Below are 14,250 nucleotides of genomic sequence, written 5' to 3' on the forward strand. Positions count from 1 at the left end.
CCCTGCAGCAAGTGTTGGCAAGCACAGGGCCAGTCCTCCAAAGGCCCAGGTGCAGGGAGCCCAGGCCAAGCAGCCTGTGGAAGAAGCCACTTGCCGTGCCACCCCGGGAACAGGACTGCAGGCCCCGGCCCTTCCCACCTCCTCCTCCTCCTCCTCCTCCCCCCCCACCCCCCACCCCCGCCCGACATGGCTCAGGGCTCAGAGACACCTCAGACTCTTGCTACCCAAAGTGCAAAGGGCATCAGTTGCTCATCCAAACCCCCCGCCCAGCAGACCACGTTGTCCAGCCAGCCCCCGGGCCTCCCTGGGGTACCCAGCACAAAAGGGCAGACACCCACCGGACCCTCAATCTCAGTTTTCGGATGTTTTTGCCACTCTAAGGACCCGCAGGCCAGCTGGGCCTTCGGGCAGGACAGAGAGCCCGCGGAATCCGACGTGGAGAGCTGGGTGTACGTCCCCATGAGGAGGCGGTCCCCACCTCCGCGGCTCTCCCCTTGCGGGGAGCGGCAGCCGCAGGGCCTCAGGGAAGACACCAGGCTGGGCCCCCACAGCACAGCGGGGGCACGTCCCCCGCACGCAACTTAGTGACGGCTGCTCGAGACTGCTGCGGCCACCCTGCTGCCGGGTTCCTGGAGGGCTTCCTGGAAGCAGCGTCCACACCAAGCCCTTGGAAGGCCCAGGGGACGGGGGAGCCGGTCATGCAGGGGCCGAGGACGGTGACGGGCAAGGAGGAGCATGTCAGGCAGGGGCCGAGGACGGGCCGGGCCGGGTAGGAAGGAGCCGTTCAGGCAGGGGCTGAGGACGGTGACGGGCCAGATGGGGAGGAGCGAGTCAGGCAGGGGTTGAAGTGATGGCCCGGGCGGGGAGGAGGGTGTCAGGCAGGGGCAGAGGATGGTGACAGGCCGGACGGGAAGGAGCCGGTCAGGCAGGGGCCCAGGACAGTGACGGGCCTGGCCGGGGGGGGGGGGGGGAGTGCGTCAGGCAGGGGCACAGGAGACGGGCTGGGTAAGGGTTAGGGTTACAGTTAGGGCACAATTCACAATCGCAAAGATGTGGAAGCGACCCGAGTGCCCATCCATCCAGGAGTGCACTAATAAAATGTGGCGCGTGGACACCACGGAGTGCTATTTGGCTATGAGGAGCAGTGGTGAGAGGGCACCTCTCGTGTTCTCCCGGCCAGAGCTGGAACCCGTTCCAGTAAGCCAAGTGTCCCAAGAACGGACACAAGAGCGCCACGTGCGCGCGCTCGCCAGCAGATTGGTAGGGACCGATGGACACCTAAGTGGACACAGAGGAATCGCCTTCATCGGGTGGGTGTCGGGCGGGCGGGGGGAGGGGATGGGCGTGCACATCCATTAGGAATGGGGTGGGTGCGCACCAACCGGGGCATGGGCGCACTTGAAGCTCTGACCCGAGGGGGGAGGCGGGGACAGGGCGATGCAGCTGACCTTAACATTGGTACCCCCACCATACGCTGGGAGAAAATGAGAAATAAATGAAATCAGAAAACGGGGAGGAGGGGGGCACGGGCAATACATGTCACCTCAATACGTGGACTCCCATGATCTGCTCGGAAAGAGAGAGAAAAGAAAATGTAATCATAGAGATAAGAGACACCTTTTCAGAAAATGAATCCGAAAAGAAAAGTAAAATGAGGCCTGTGGAGCAGGTCTGCGTGTGACTCCGGATCCCCCAACATCCAGTGCCACCACCGAAGATTCCTACGTGTAGAACCCCAAAAGCAACGGGACGAGAGTTCTGGTCACATACTCGCTCAAAATGACGTCCTGGAATTCTCCTGGAACTCCCTCCCCTCTCAGCCTCTCAAGGTTTCCTCCAGCGTGTCGGTTCCCACAGACCAGACCTTTGGTCTGACACCTGACAGTCCAGATGCCACGCATGCTGCCGCGTGGCGGCGGTGTCACGGCTCGGGACAAGAGGAGGCCCCACGGTGCGGGCTGGGGCGCCAGGCACCGCGACGGGCGCTGAGGGTGGGGGTGATCCCCCGGACCGCCGCCGCGCTCCCAGAAAGGGGACAGAACAAGAGGCAAAAAAAAAAAAAAAAAGCCTACGGCACCCGGTATTCCCAGGCGGTCTCCCATCCAAGTACCAACCAGGCCCGACCCTGCTTAGCTTCCGAGACCAGAGGAGATCGGGGGCGTTCAGGGTGGTGTGGCCCTAGACGGCGGAGGGCGCCCCTGCCCCGCTCAAGAAGCCGAGCCTCTCTGCGCTTCCCCGCCGCCTCCTCCCGCCCCAGGCCCCGCGCCGCCGGGTCGGGTCGGGTCGGGCCTGTTGAGTTCGCCAGCCAGCCGGGTCCGGCGGGCTCCCAGGGACGGGGGTGACGGGCGGGGCGGGGCGGGGTGGGGGGCTGTCTCTCTATACACACACACACACTCACACTCACTCACACTCACACAAGATGCTCCTCCACGGCTGTACTCGCCAAGGTGGAGACCTTCCAGCCCCCATCCTCTCCTGGCCTGGCCTCCTTCACCTACCCGCTGCCCACCCCCAGCCCGTCGCCGCCGCAGCCGCCGCCGCCTCCGAGGCGGCCACTGACTGCGCACGCGCGGGGCGCTTGCCCTTTGACCCCAGCCAGGGGCCGCCCTCCCCCACAACCCCTTTCAGCTGCGCCCCCCGCCCTGTGCGTGGGCTGCCGCCTATTCCCCCGGGTCAGGGCTGGGGCACAGCGCATGGGGGAGGGGAGCGAGTGTAGGGGCGTCTCTCGGGATGTGTCCCATGGGTGTGGTGGGGTGGGGTGGGGTGCTTTGGGGGGCTCTGAAGAAATCCATCCCCTCCATCTCCTCCCTCTGGAAAACGCCCAAGCCCTTGGAGACCTGCGGGCACCGCTACCGTGGGGGCCGGGACCCTCCTCTGTGTCCTCCTGTGGCCCAGTCCAAGGGGCCTGGGCCTGGCCGGGGCTGCATTGGACCCCGACCACCCTGGCGTGTGGACTCCCTAAAAATCGGCGATTAGATATTGGATTCCAGCTTCATTGAGGTCATTTCACTAATGAGTGCACCGGAAAGAGTTTCCTAAACCATCTGTGAGGGTGGCAACTGAAAGAGAATTTTAAAGCTGACAGAATAGGCGAGGGAAGGCATAGGAGATTTCCACACCCAGCAAGGAAGACTTTCCCGAAATGGAAGAAAGAAACGAGCAAACAGAGACACCGGTAGCCCGCCCGGATCAGAGTCTGCCCCTGAGAGAAAGTACCCTGACCAGGTTCACCCGTGGGTGGTTGGCGAGCTAGCGGCATTCAGAAGAGCGAGGCCCGCAGTCTGTGCGGAAGACACCTGCACTCGGGTGTGTGTGGCGGCACAATTCACAAGCAGCTCCAGATGTTAAACCAAGGAGAAGCCAGGGAGTTCCCAACGCCCCAGGTGTCCTCAGCCCACGACCGGCTGCTGTGGGAATGCGAAGCCCGGCTCCTTGTCTCAGAGCGGGACAACCAGGAGGTGTGATGTACACCCCGGGGTTCCCAGGAGGATCAGGCTGAAGCTGGGACTTGGCCTCAAAGTGTCCCCTCGCATGGCCACCCCCTTCCCCTTCCTGCTCCTCTACTCCTGGTGCCCCTCCATCCAGGGGCCAGACCTTAAAGAGTCACCGCAAGAGAATCCTGGTCCCAAAGGAGCCTTCTGGGGGACCCGTGCTGAGAGAGGTTGTGGGCATGGCCCGCTGGGGCTCTGCCCGACCCAGGGCTGAGAGATGCAACCTCCCAGCTCTGGGTCCCTGCAGCAAGTGTTGGCAAGCACAGGGCCAGTCCTCCAAAGGCCCAGGTGCAGGGAGCCCAGGCCAAGCAGCCTGTGGAAGAAGCCACTTGCCGTGCCACCCCGGGAACAGGACTGCAGGCCCCGGCCCTTCCCACCTCCTCCTCCTCCTCCTCCTCCCCCCCCACCCCCCACCCCCGCCCGACATGGCTCAGGGCTCAGAGACACCTCAGACTCTTGCTACCCAAAGTGCAAAGGGCATCAGTTGCTCATCCAAACCCCCCGCCCAGCAGACCACGTTGTCCAGCCAGCCCCCGGGCCTCCCTGGGGTACCCAGCACAAAAGGGCAGACACCCACCGGACCCTCAATCTCAGTTTTCGGATGTTTTTGCCACTCTAAGGACCCGCAGGCCAGCTGGGCCTTCGGGCAGGACAGAGAGCCCGCGGAATCCGACGTGGAGAGCTGGGTGTACGTCCCCATGAGGAGGCGGTCCCCACCTCCGCGGCTCTCCCCTTGCGGGGAGCGGCAGCCGCAGGGCCTCAGGGAAGACACCAGGCTGGGCCCCCACAGCACAGCGGGGGCACGTCCCCCGCACGCAACTTAGTGACGGCTGCTCGAGACTGCTGCGGCCACCCTGCTGCCGGGTTCCTGGAGGGCTTCCTGGAAGCAGCGTCCACACCAAGCCCTTGGAAGGCCCAGGGGACGGGGGAGCCGGTCATGCAGGGGCCGAGGACGGTGACGGGCAAGGAGGAGCATGTCAGGCAGGGGCCGAGGACGGGCCGGGCCGGGTAGGAAGGAGCCGTTCAGGCAGGGGCTGAGGACGGTGACGGGCCAGATGGGGAGGAGCGAGTCAGGCAGGGGTTGAAGTGATGGCCCGGGCGGGGAGGAGGGTGTCAGGCAGGGGCAGAGGATGGTGACAGGCCGGACGGGAAGGAGCCGGTCAGGCAGGGGCCCAGGACAGTGACGGGCCTGGCCGGGGGGGGGGGGGAGTGCGTCAGGCAGGGGCACAGGAGACGGGCTGGGTAAGGGTTAGGGTTACAGTTAGGGCACAATTCACAATCGCAAAGATGTGGAAGCGACCCGAGTGCCCATCCATCCAGGAGTGCACTAATAAAATGTGGCGCGTGGACACCACGGAGTGCTATTTGGCTATGAGGAGCAGTGGTGAGAGGGCACCTCTCGTGTTCTCCCGGCCAGAGCTGGAACCCGTTCCAGTAAGCCAAGTGTCCCAAGAACGGACACAAGAGCGCCACGTGCGCGCGCTCGCCAGCAGATTGGTAGGGACCGATGGACACCTAAGTGGACACAGAGGAATCGCCTTCATCGGGTGGGTGTCGGGCGGGCGGGGGGAGGGGATGGGCGTGCACATCCATTAGGAATGGGGTGGGTGCGCACCAACCGGGGCATGGGCGCACTTGAAGCTCTGACCCGAGGGGGGAGGCGGGGACAGGGCGATGCAGCTGACCTTAACATTGGTACCCCCACCATACGCTGGGAGAAAATGAGAAATAAATGAAATCAGAAAACGGGGAGGAGGGGGGCACGGGCAATACATGTCACCTCAATACGTGGACTCCCATGATCTGCTCGGAAAGAGAGAGAAAAGAAAATGTAATCATAGAGATAAGAGACACCTTTTCAGAAAATGAATCCGAAAAGAAAAGTAAAATGAGGCCTGTGGAGCAGGTCTGCGTGTGACTCCGGATCCCCCAACATCCAGTGCCACCACCGAAGATTCCTACGTGTAGAACCCCAAAAGCAACGGGACGAGAGTTCTGGTCACATACTCGCTCAAAATGACGTCCTGGAATTCTCCTGGAACTCCCTCCCCTCTCAGCCTCTCAAGGTTTCCTCCAGCGTGTCGGTTCCCACAGACCAGACCTTTGGTCTGACACCTGACAGTCCAGATGCCACGCATGCTGCCGCGTGGCGGCGGTGTCACGGCTCGGGACAAGAGGAGGCCCCACGGTGCGGGCTGGGGCGCCAGGCACCGCGACGGGCGCTGAGGGTGGGGGTGATCCCCCGGACCGCCGCCGCGCTCCCAGAAAGGGGACAGAACAAGAGGCAAAAAAAAAAAAAAAAAGCCTACGGCACCCGGTATTCCCAGGCGGTCTCCCATCCAAGTACCAACCAGGCCCGACCCTGCTTAGCTTCCGAGACCAGAGGAGATCGGGGGCGTTCAGGGTGGTGTGGCCCTAGACGGCGGAGGGCGCCCCTGCCCCGCTCAAGAAGCCGAGCCTCTCTGCGCTTCCCCGCCGCCTCCTCCCGCCCCAGGCCCCGCGCCGCCGGGTCGGGTCGGGTCGGGCCTGTTGAGTTCGCCAGCCAGCCGGGTCCGGCGGGCTCCCAGGGACGGGGGTGACGGGCGGGGCGGGGCGGGGTGGGGGGCTGTCTCTCTATACACACACACACACTCACACTCACTCACACTCACACAAGATGCTCCTCCACGGCTGTACTCGCCAAGGTGGAGACCTTCCAGCCCCCATCCTCTCCTGGCCTGGCCTCCTTCACCTACCCGCTGCCCACCCCCAGCCCGTCGCCGCCGCAGCCGCCACCGCCTCCGAGGCGGCCACTGACTGCGCACGCGCGGGGCGCTTGCCCTTTGACCCCAGCCAGGGGCCGCCCTCCCCCACAACCCCTTTCAGCTGCGCCCCCCGCCCTGTGCGTGGGCTGCCGCCTATTCCCCCGGGTCAGGGCTGGGGCACAGCGCATGGGGGAGGGGAGCGAGTGTAGGGGCGTCTCTCGGGATGTGTCCCATGGGTGTGGTGGGGTGGGGTGGGGTGCTTTGGGGGGCTCTGAAGAAATCCATCCCCTCCATCTCCTCCCTCTGGAAAACGCCCAAGCCCTTGGAGACCTGCGGGCACCGCTACCGTGGGGGCCGGGACCCTCCTCTGTGTCCTCCTGTGGCCCAGTCCAAGGGGCCTGGGCCTGGCCGGGGCTGCATTGGACCCCGACCACCCTGGCGTGTGGACTCCCTAAAAATCGGCGATTAGATATTGGATTCCAGCTTCATTGAGGTCATTTCACTAATGAGTGCACCGGAAAGAGTTTCCTAAACCATCTGTGAGGGTGGCAACTGAAAGAGAATTTTAAAGCTGACAGAATAGGCGAGGGAAGGCATAGGAGATTTCCACACCCAGCAAGGAAGACTTTCCCGAAATGGAAGAAAGAAACGAGCAAACAGAGACACCGGTAGCCCGCCCGGATCAGAGTCTGCCCCTGAGAGAAAGTACCCTGACCAGGTTCACCCGTGGGTGGTTGGCGAGCTAGCGGCATTCAGAAGAGCGAGGCCCGCAGTCTGTGCGGAAGACACCTGCACTCGGGTGTGTGTGGCGGCACAATTCACAAGCAGCTCCAGATGTTAAACCAAGGAGAAGCCAGGGAGTTCCCAACGCCCCAGGTGTCCTCAGCCCACGACCGGCTGCTGTGGGAATGCGAAGCCCGGCTCCTTGTCTCAGAGCGGGACAACCAGGAGGTGTGATGTACACCCCGGGGTTCCCAGGAGGATCAGGCTGAAGCTGGGACTTGGCCTCAAAGTGTCCCCTCGCATGGCCACCCCCTTCCCCTTCCTGCTCCTCTACTCCTGGTGCCCCTCCATCCAGGGGCCAGACCTTAAAGAGTCACCGCAAGAGAATCCTGGTCCCAAAGGAGCCTTCTGGGGGACCCGTGCTGAGAGAGGTTGTGGGCATGGCCCGCTGGGGCTCTGCCCGACCCAGGGCTGAGAGATGCAACCTCCCAGCTCTGGGTCCCTGCAGCAAGTGTTGGCAAGCACAGGGCCAGTCCTCCAAAGGCCCAGGTGCAGGGAGCCCAGGCCAAGCAGCCTGTGGAAGAAGCCACTTGCCGTGCCACCCCGGGAACAGGACTGCAGGCCCCGGCCCTTCCCACCTCCTCCTCCTCCTCCTCCTCCCCCCCCACCCCCCACCCCCGCCCGACATGGCTCAGGGCTCAGAGACACCTCAGACTCTTGCTACCCAAAGTGCAAAGGGCATCAGTTGCTCATCCAAACCCCCCGCCCAGCAGACCACGTTGTCCAGCCAGCCCCCGGGCCTCCCTGGGGTACCCAGCACAAAAGGGCAGACACCCACCGGACCCTCAATCTCAGTTTTCGGATGTTTTTGCCACTCTAAGGACCCGCAGGCCAGCTGGGCCTTCGGGCAGGACAGAGAGCCCGCGGAATCCGACGTGGAGAGCTGGGTGTACGTCCCCATGAGGAGGCGGTCCCCACCTCCGCGGCTCTCCCCTTGCGGGGAGCGGCAGCCGCAGGGCCTCAGGGAAGACACCAGGCTGGGCCCCCACAGCACAGCGGGGGCACGTCCCCCGCACGCAACTTAGTGACGGCTGCTCGAGACTGCTGCGGCCACCCTGCTGCCGGGTTCCTGGAGGGCTTCCTGGAAGCAGCGTCCACACCAAGCCCTTGGAAGGCCCAGGGGACGGGGGAGCCGGTCATGCAGGGGCCGAGGACGGTGACGGGCAAGGAGGAGCATGTCAGGCAGGGGCCGAGGACGGGCCGGGCCGGGTAGGAAGGAGCCGTTCAGGCAGGGGCTGAGGACGGTGACGGGCCAGATGGGGAGGAGCGAGTCAGGCAGGGGTTGAAGTGATGGCCCGGGCGGGGAGGAGGGTGTCAGGCAGGGGCAGAGGATGGTGACAGGCCGGACGGGAAGGAGCCGGTCAGGCAGGGGCCCAGGACAGTGACGGGCCTGGCCGGGGGGGGGGGGGGAGTGCGTCAGGCAGGGGCACAGGAGACGGGCTGGGTAAGGGTTAGGGTTACAGTTAGGGCACAATTCACAATCGCAAAGATGTGGAAGCGACCCGAGTGCCCATCCATCCAGGAGTGCACTAATAAAATGTGGCGCGTGGACACCACGGAGTGCTATTTGGCTATGAGGAGCAGTGGTGAGAGGGCACCTCTCGTGTTCTCCCGGCCAGAGCTGGAACCCGTTCCAGTAAGCCAAGTGTCCCAAGAACGGACACAAGAGCGCCACGTGCGCGCGCTCGCCAGCAGATTGGTAGGGACCGATGGACACCTAAGTGGACACAGAGGAATCGCCTTCATCGGGTGGGTGTCGGGCGGGCGGGGGGAGGGGATGGGCGTGCACATCCATTAGGAATGGGGTGGGTGCGCACCAACCGGGGCATGGGCGCACTTGAAGCTCTGACCCGAGGGGGGAGGCGGGGACAGGGCGATGCAGCTGACCTTAACATTGGTACCCCCACCATACGCTGGGAGAAAATGAGAAATAAATGAAATCAGAAAACGGGGAGGAGGGGGGCACGGGCAATACATGTCACCTCAATACGTGGACTCCCATGATCTGCTCGGAAAGAGAGAGAAAAGAAAATGTAATCATAGAGATAAGAGACACCTTTTCAGAAAATGAATCCGAAAAGAAAAGTAAAATGAGGCCTGTGGAGCAGGTCTGCGTGTGACTCCGGATCCCCCAACATCCAGTGCCACCACCGAAGATTCCTACGTGTAGAACCCCAAAAGCAACGGGACGAGAGTTCTGGTCACATACTCGCTCAAAATGACGTCCTGGAATTCTCCTGGAACTCCCTCCCCTCTCAGCCTCTCAAGGTTTCCTCCAGCGTGTCGGTTCCCACAGACCAGACCTTTGGTCTGACACCTGACAGTCCAGATGCCACGCATGCTGCCGCGTGGCGGCGGTGTCACGGCTCGGGACAAGAGGAGGCCCCACGGTGCGGGCTGGGGCGCCAGGCACCGCGACGGGCGCTGAGGGTGGGGGTGATCCCCCGGACCGCCGCCGCGCTCCCAGAAAGGGGACAGAACAAGAGGCAAAAAAAAAAAAAAAAAGCCTACGGCACCCGGTATTCCCAGGCGGTCTCCCATCCAAGTACCAACCAGGCCCGACCCTGCTTAGCTTCCGAGACCAGAGGAGATCGGGGGCGTTCAGGGTGGTGTGGCCCTAGACGGCGGAGGGCGCCCCTGCCCCGCTCAAGAAGCCGAGCCTCTCTGCGCTTCCCCGCCGCCTCCTCCCGCCCCAGGCCCCGCGCCGCCGGGTCGGGTCGGGTCGGGTCGGGCCTGTTGAGTTCGCCAGCCAGCCGGGTCCGGCGGGCTCCCAGGGACGGGGGTGACGGGCGGGGCGGGGCGGGGTGGGGGGCTGTCTCTCTATACACACACACACACTCACACTCACTCACACTCACACAAGATGCTCCTCCACGGCTGTACTCGCCAAGGTGGAGACCTTCCAGCCCCCATCCTCTCCTGGCCTGGCCTCCTTCACCTACCCGCTGCCCACCCCCAGCCCGTCGCCGCCGCAGCCGCCACCGCCTCCGAGGCGGCCACTGACTGCGCACGCGCGGGGCGCTTGCCCTTTGACCCCAGCCAGGGGCCGCCCTCCCCCACAACCCCTTTCAGCTGCGCCCCCCGCCCTGTGCGTGGGCTGCCGCCTATTCCCCCGGGTCAGGGCTGGGGCACAGCGCATGGGGGAGGGGAGCGAGTGTAGGGGCGTCTCTCGGGATGTGTCCCATGGGTGTGGTGGGGTGGGGTGGGGTGCTTTGGGGGGCTCTGAAGAAATCCATCCCCTCCATCTCCTCCCTCTGGAAAACGCCCAAGCCCTTGGAGACCTGCGGGCACCGCTACCGTGGGGGCCGGGACCCTCCTCTGTGTCCTCCTGTGGCCCAGTCCAAGGGGCCTGGGCCTGGCCGGGGCTGCATTGGACCCCGACCACCCTGGCGTGTGGACTCCCTAAAAATCGGCGATTAGATATTGGATTCCAGCTTCATTGAGGTCATTTCACTAATGAGTGCACCGGAAAGAGTTTCCTAAACCATCTGTGAGGGTGGCAACTGAAAGAGAATTTTAAAGCTGACAGAATAGGCGAGGGAAGGCATAGGAGATTTCCACACCCAGCAAGGAAGACTTTCCCGAAATGGAAGAAAGAAACGAGCAAACAGAGACACCGGTAGCCCGCCCGGATCAGAGTCTGCCCCTGAGAGAAAGTACCCTGACCAGGTTCACCCGTGGGTGGTTGGCGAGCTAGCGGCATTCAGAAGAGCGAGGCCCGCAGTCTGTGCGGAAGACACCTGCACTCGGGTGTGTGTGGCGGCACAATTCACAAGCAGCTCCAGATGTTAAACCAAGGAGAAGCCAGGGAGTTCCCAACGCCCCAGGTGTCCTCAGCCCACGACCGGCTGCTGTGGGAATGCGAAGCCCGGCTCCTTGTCTCAGAGCGGGACAACCAGGAGGTGTGATGTACACCCCGGGGTTCCCAGGAGGATCAGGCTGAAGCTGGGACTTGGCCTCAAAGTGTCCCCTCGCATGGCCACCCCCTTCCCCTTCCTGCTCCTCTACTCCTGGTGCCCCTCCATCCAGGGGCCAGACCTTAAAGAGTCACCGCAAGAGAATCCTGGTCCCAAAGGAGCCTTCTGGGGGACCCGTGCTGAGAGAGGTTGTGGGCATGGCCCGCTGGGGCTCTGCCCGACCCAGGGCTGAGAGATGCAACCTCCCAGCTCTGGGTCCCTGCAGCAAGTGTTGGCAAGCACAGGGCCAGTCCTCCAAAGGCCCAGGTGCAGGGAGCCCAGGCCAAGCAGCCTGTGGAAGAAGCCACTTGCCGTGCCACCCCGGGAACAGGACTGCAGGCCCCGGCCCTTCCCACCTCCTCCTCCTCCTCCTCCTCCCCCCCCACCCCCCACCCCCGCCCGACATGGCTCAGGGCTCAGAGACACCTCAGACTCTTGCTACCCAAAGTGCAAAGGGCATCAGTTGCTCATCCAAACCCCCCGCCCAGCAGACCACGTTGTCCAGCCAGCCCCCGGGCCTCCCTGGGGTACCCAGCACAAAAGGGCAGACACCCACCGGACCCTCAATCTCAGTTTTCGGATGTTTTTGCCACTCTAAGGACCCGCAGGCCAGCTGGGCCTTCGGGCAGGACAGAGAGCCCGCGGAATCCGACGTGGAGAGCTGGGTGTACGTCCCCATGAGGAGGCGGTCCCCACCTCCGCGGCTCTCCCCTTGCGGGGAGCGGCAGCCGCAGGGCCTCAGGGAAGACACCAGGCTGGGCCCCCACAGCACAGCGGGGGCACGTCCCCCGCACGCAACTTAGTGACGGCTGCTCGAGACTGCTGCGGCCACCCTGCTGCCGGGTTCCTGGAGGGCTTCCTGGAAGCAGCGTCCACACCAAGCCCTTGGAAGGCCCAGGGGACGGGGGAGCCGGTCATGCAGGGGCCGAGGACGGTGACGGGCAAGGAGGAGCATGTCAGGCAGGGGCCGAGGACGGGCCGGGCCGGGTAGGAAGGAGCCGTTCAGGCAGGGGCTGAGGACGGTGACGGGCCAGATGGGGAGGAGCGAGTCAGGCAGGGGTTGAAGTGATGGCCCGGGCGGGGAGGAGGGTGTCAGGCAGGGGCAGAGGATGGTGACAGGCCGGACGGGAAGGAGCCGGTCAGGCAGGGGCCCAGGACAGTGACGGGCCTGGCCGGGGGGGGGGGGGGAGTGCGTCAGGCAGGGGCACAGGAGACGGGCTGGGTAAGGGTTAGGGTTACAGTTAGGGCACAATTCACAATCGCAAAGATGTGGAAGCGACCCGAGTGCCCATCCATCCAGGAGTGCACTAATAAAATGTGGCGCGTGGACACCACGGAGTGCTATTTGGCTATGAGGAGCAGTGGTGAGAGGGCACCTCTCGTGTTCTCCCGGCCAGAGCTGGAACCCGTTCCAGTAAGCCAAGTGTCCCAAGAACGGACACAAGAGCGCCACGTGCGCGCGCTCGCCAGCAGATTGGTAGGGACCGATGGACACCTAAGTGGACACAGAGGAATCGCCTTCATCGGGTGGGTGTCGGGCGGGCGGGGGGAGGGGATGGGCGTGCACATCCATTAGGAATGGGGTGGGTGCGCACCAACCGGGGCATGGGCGCACTTGAAGCTCTGACCCGAGGGGGGAGGCTGGGACAGGGCGATGCAGCTGACCTTAACATTGGTACCCCCACCATACGCTGGGAGAAAATGAGAAATAAATGAAATCAGAAAACGGGGAGGAGGGGGGCACGGGCAATACATGTCACCTCAATACGTGGACTCCCATGATCTGCTCGGAAAGAGAGAGAAAAGAAAATGTAATCATAGAGATAAGAGACACCTTTTCAGAAAATGAATCCGAAAAGAAAAGTAAAATGAGGCCTGTGGAGCAGGTCTGCGTGTGACTCCGGATCCCCCAACATCCAGTGCCACCACCGAAGATTCCTACGTGTAGAACCCCAAAAGCAACGGGACGAGAGTTCTGGTCACATACTTGCTCAAAATGACGTCCTGGAATTCTCCTGGAACTCCCTCCCCTCTCAGCCTCTCAAGGTTTCCTCCAGCGTGTCGGTTCCCACAGACCAGACCTTTGGTCTGACACCTGACAGTCCAGATGCCACGCATGCTGCCGCGTGGCGGCGGTGTCACGGCTCGGGACAAGAGGAGGCCCCACGGTGCGGGCTGGGGCGCCAGGCACCGCGACGGGCGCTGAGGGTGGGGGTGATCCCCCGGACCGCCGCCGCGCTCCCAGAAAGGGGACAGAACAAGAGGCAAAAAAAAAAAAAAAAGCCTACGGCACCCGGTATTCCCAGGCGGTCTCCCATCCAAGTACCAACCAGGCCCGACCCTGCTTAGCTTCCGAGACCAGAGGAGATCGGGGGCGTTCAGGGTGGTGTGGCCCTAGACGGCGGAGGGCGCCCCTGCCCCGCTCAAGAAGCCGAGCCTCTCTGCGCTTCCCCGCCGCCTCCTCCCGCCCCAGGCCCCGCGCCGCCGGGTCGGGTCGGGTCGGGTCGGGCCTGTTGAGTTCGCCAGCCAGCCGGGTCCGGCGGGCTCCCAGGGACGGGGGTGACGGGCGGGGCGGGCCGGGGTGGGGGGCTGTCTCTCTATACACACACACACACTCACACTCACTCACACTCACACAAGATGCTCCTCCACGGCTGTACTCGCCAAGGTGGAGACCTTCCAGCCCCCATCCTCTCCTGGCCTGGCCTCCTTCACCTACCCGCTGCCCACCCCCAGCCCGTCGCCGCCGCAGCCGCCACCGCCTCCGAGGCGGCCACTGACTGCGCACGCGCGGGGCGCTTGCCCTTTGACCCCAGCCAGGGGCCGCCCTCCCCCACAACCCCTTTCAGCTGCGCCCCCCGCCCTGTGCGTGGGCTGCCGCCTATTCCCCCGGGTCAGGGCTGGGGCACAGCGCATGGGGGAGGGGAGCGAGTGTAGGGGCGTCTCTCGGGATGTGTCCCATGGGTGTGGTGGGGTGGGGTGGGGTGCTTTGGGGGGCTCTGAAGAAATCCATCCCCTCCATCTCCTCCCTCTGGAAAACGCCCAAGCCCTTGGAGACCTGCGGGCACCGCTACCGTGGGGGCCGGGACCCTCCTCTGTGTCCTCCTGTGGCCCAGTCCAAGGGGCCTGGGCCTGGCCGGGGCTGCATTGGACCCCGACCACCCTGGCGTGTGGACTCCCTAAAAATCGGCGATTAGATATTGGATTCCAGCTTCATTGAGGTCATTTCACTAATGAGTGCACCGGAAAGAGTTTCCTAAACCATCTGTGAGGGTG

The 14,250-nt window shown here is 63.9% G+C and overlaps 4 non-coding genes across 4 annotated transcripts; all 4 read right to left on the reverse strand.

Annotated features, from left to right (window-relative positions):
* Positions 1-2,065: 2,065 nt before the first annotated feature.
* On the reverse strand, positions 2,066-2,184 carry LOC142863837 (5S ribosomal RNA). Its single transcript, XR_012914470.1, has one exon. It is a non-coding gene; the product is annotated as a 5S ribosomal RNA (ribosomal RNA).
* Positions 2,185-5,793: 3,609 nt separating this feature from the next.
* On the reverse strand, positions 5,794-5,912 carry LOC142863536 (5S ribosomal RNA). Its single transcript, XR_012914306.1, has one exon. It is a non-coding gene; the product is annotated as a 5S ribosomal RNA (ribosomal RNA).
* A 3,610-nt stretch (positions 5,913-9,522) lies between these two features.
* On the reverse strand, positions 9,523-9,641 carry LOC142863537 (5S ribosomal RNA). The gene has a single exon (XR_012914307.1). It is a non-coding gene; the product is annotated as a 5S ribosomal RNA (ribosomal RNA).
* Positions 9,642-13,255: 3,614 nt separating this feature from the next.
* LOC142863538 (5S ribosomal RNA) lies at positions 13,256-13,374 on the reverse strand. The gene has a single exon (XR_012914308.1). It is a non-coding gene; the product is annotated as a 5S ribosomal RNA (ribosomal RNA).
* Between the last annotated feature and the right edge of the window lie 876 nt (positions 13,375-14,250).

The sequence above is a fragment of the Microcebus murinus genome, chromosome 22 (genome assembly GCF_040939455.1).
Source record: "Microcebus murinus isolate Inina chromosome 22, M.murinus_Inina_mat1.0, whole genome shotgun sequence".
Lineage (NCBI taxonomy): Eukaryota > Metazoa > Chordata > Mammalia > Primates > Cheirogaleidae > Microcebus > Microcebus murinus.